Raw genomic sequence first — 2,904 nt, 5'->3', positions numbered from 1 at the left:
AGTCTAAACTGCGTCTTTTGTGCCAGGGTAAACAGTCCGCAGAGATATACTGTTCAGAATTTCGGAGATGGGCAGCTGATACTGGTTGGAACGATGCTGCACTCCGAAGTCAATTTTGCCATGGTCTTTCAGAGGGATTGAAAGATGCATTTGCCTTTCATGAGAGACCTACCTCTTTGGAGTTTGCCATGTCTCGGGCTGTTCGTATTGACAGGTGTCTTAGAGAGAGAGGAGAGATCACTCCTTTCTGTCATACTCAGTCCAAGGACAGTGGGGTGGTCTCATTCAGTGCGCAGGAGCCTCAGTCTCTCTCAATCCTCTCTGAGCCGGAGCCCATGCAGCTGGGTTTGCTTGCCTCTAACAATAGAGGATTCAGCTCTCAGAGGAGGGTTTGTTTCTGTTGTGGTGGTATAAATCATTTGGCAAATGTTTGTCCCTCTAGGAGATTCAGGGAGTTTTTAGAGAATAATAAAGAAACAAAAAGAAAAAAGTCCTCTAAAAACATTCCATCTGTTACTATTGGCAAGGTTGATGCGGAAATTGAAGGTTTTCCGTTTGCTTGTAGTTCCCGTTTTGTCCTACCTGCCCGGGTGGCGCTAGAGAGCAAGAACATTGTTTGTGATATTTTTGTAGATAGTGGAGCAGCTGTCAATCTCATTGATAATCAATTTGCTATAACACATGGTTTCCAGGTATGCACTTTGGGAAAGGATATACCTGTTTTTGCTATTGATTCCGCTCCACTTTCTCAGAAATCGTTAAAGGGCATAGTTCACAATATCCGTTTGATTGTGAGTGATACTCATGTTGAGGATGTGTCATGTTTCGTCCTAAGCGGGTTGCCTACTCCTCTAGTGTTGGGGCTACCCTGGCTCACTAAACATAACCCCACCATTGATTGGCAAGCGAGGCAAATAAATGGTTGGAGTGACTTTTGCAGAGAGAATTGCCTCTCGACATCTGTTTCAGAGGTTTCTACTAAGACTGTACCATCTTTTCTCTCTGAATTTTCGGATGTGTTTTCTGAGAGTGGTGTTCAGGAGCTGCCCCTTCACAGGGAGTACGATTGCCCTATTAATCTCATCCCAGGCGCCAAGCTGCCTAAATCTCGTTTATACAATCTCTCCCAACCTGAAAGGGTCGCTATGCGTGCTTATATCTCTGAGAGCCTGAGGAAGGGACACATACGACCCTCGAAGTGACCTGTTGCCGCTGGTTTTTTCTTTGTTAAGAAAAAAGATGGTTCTTTAAGACCATGTCTGGATTTCAGGGAGCTGAACAGTATCACAATTCGTGACCCTTATCTGCTTCCTCTGATCCCGGACCTGTTTAACCAGATTGTTGGGGCTAAAGTTTTTTCCAAGTTGGATTTAAGAGGGGCATACAACTTGGTCAGGGTCAGAGAAGGAGACGAATGGAAGACGGCCTTCAATACCCCTGAGGGCCATTTTGAGAATTTGGTTATGCCTTTTGGTTTGATGAATGCTCCAGCCGTCTTTCAGCATTTTGTGAACAGCATTTTTTATCATTTAATGGGGAAATTTGTACTAGTGTATCTAGATGGCATTTTGATTTTTTCTCCTGATTTCAAAACTCATAAGGACCACCTACGTCAGGTCTTGCTCATTCTGCGGGCGAATAAATTGTACGCTAAACTGGAAAAATGTGTGTTTGCGGTTCCAGAAATTCAATTTCTGGGGTTTCTTCTCTCCGCTAATGGTTTTCGCATGGACCCCGAGAAGGTCCGCGCTGTGCTTGAGTGGGAGCTTCCTGAGAATCAGAAGGCGCTGATGCGCTTTTTGGGTTTTGCCAATTATTACAGAAAGTTCATTTTTAATTATTCCTCTGTTGTTAAACCACTCACTGATATGACTAGAAAGGCGGTAGATTTTTCCTCCTGGTCGGTAGAGGCGCGTAAGGCCTTTTCTAGTATCAAGGAGAGTTTTGCTTCCGCTCCCATCTTGGTACAACCTGATATTTCTCTGCCTTTCATAGTTGAGGTGGACGCTTCTGAGGTGGGTGGGGGTGCAGTCTTGTCTTAGGGTCCCTCTCCTGCCAAATGGCGACCGTGTGCCTTTTTCTCGAAGAAACTCTCCTCCGCAGAGAGAAATTACGATGTGGGAGATAGGGAGTTGTTGGCCATCAAGTTAGCTTTTGAGGAATGGCGCCATTGGCTAGAGGGAGCCAGACACTCTATTACCGTGTTTACCGATCATAAGAATCTGGCCTACTTGGAGTCAGCCAAGCGTCTGAACCCGAGACAGGCCAGATGGTCTTTGTTCTTTTCAAGGTTTAATTTTGTTGTCACGTTCCGCCCTGGGGTTAAGAATGTGAAGGCGGATGCCCTGTCACGTTGTTTTCTGGGAGGGGGGAACTTTGAAGACCCGGGTCCCATTTTGGCTGAAGGGGTGGTTGTGTCTGCTCTTTATCCTGAATTGTAGGCAGAGGTTCAGGCAGCCCAGGCAGAGGCTCCTGATCTTTGTCCTCCTGGGAGGTTGTTAGTGCCTCTCACGTTACGACACAAGGTTTTTAAGGAGCACCACGATACTGTCCTTGCTGGGCACCCGGGGGGTAGAGCCACAGTGGATCTCATTGCTCGGAGATTCTGGTGGCCGGCTCTTCGTAAGTCGGTTGAGGGTTTTGTGGCAGCCTGCGAGACCTGCGCTTGTGCCAAAGTCCCTCATTCACGGCCATCGGGTCCTCTCCTTCCGTTACCCATTCCTTCCCGTCCTTGGACACATCTGTCCATAGATTTCATTACGGACCTGCCTCGTTCCTCGGGGAAGACTGTGATTCTGGTGGTGGTGGACCGTTTTAGCAAAATGGCGCATTTTGTTCTTTTTCCTGGCTTGCCCAATGCTAAAACGCTGGCGCAGGCATTTATTGATCACATTGTCAAACTGC

This window comes from Bufo bufo, chromosome 1, assembly GCF_905171765.1.
Source record: "Bufo bufo chromosome 1, aBufBuf1.1, whole genome shotgun sequence".
NCBI lineage: Eukaryota > Metazoa > Chordata > Amphibia > Anura > Bufonidae > Bufo > Bufo bufo.
This window is presented reverse-complemented; position numbering follows the sequence as displayed.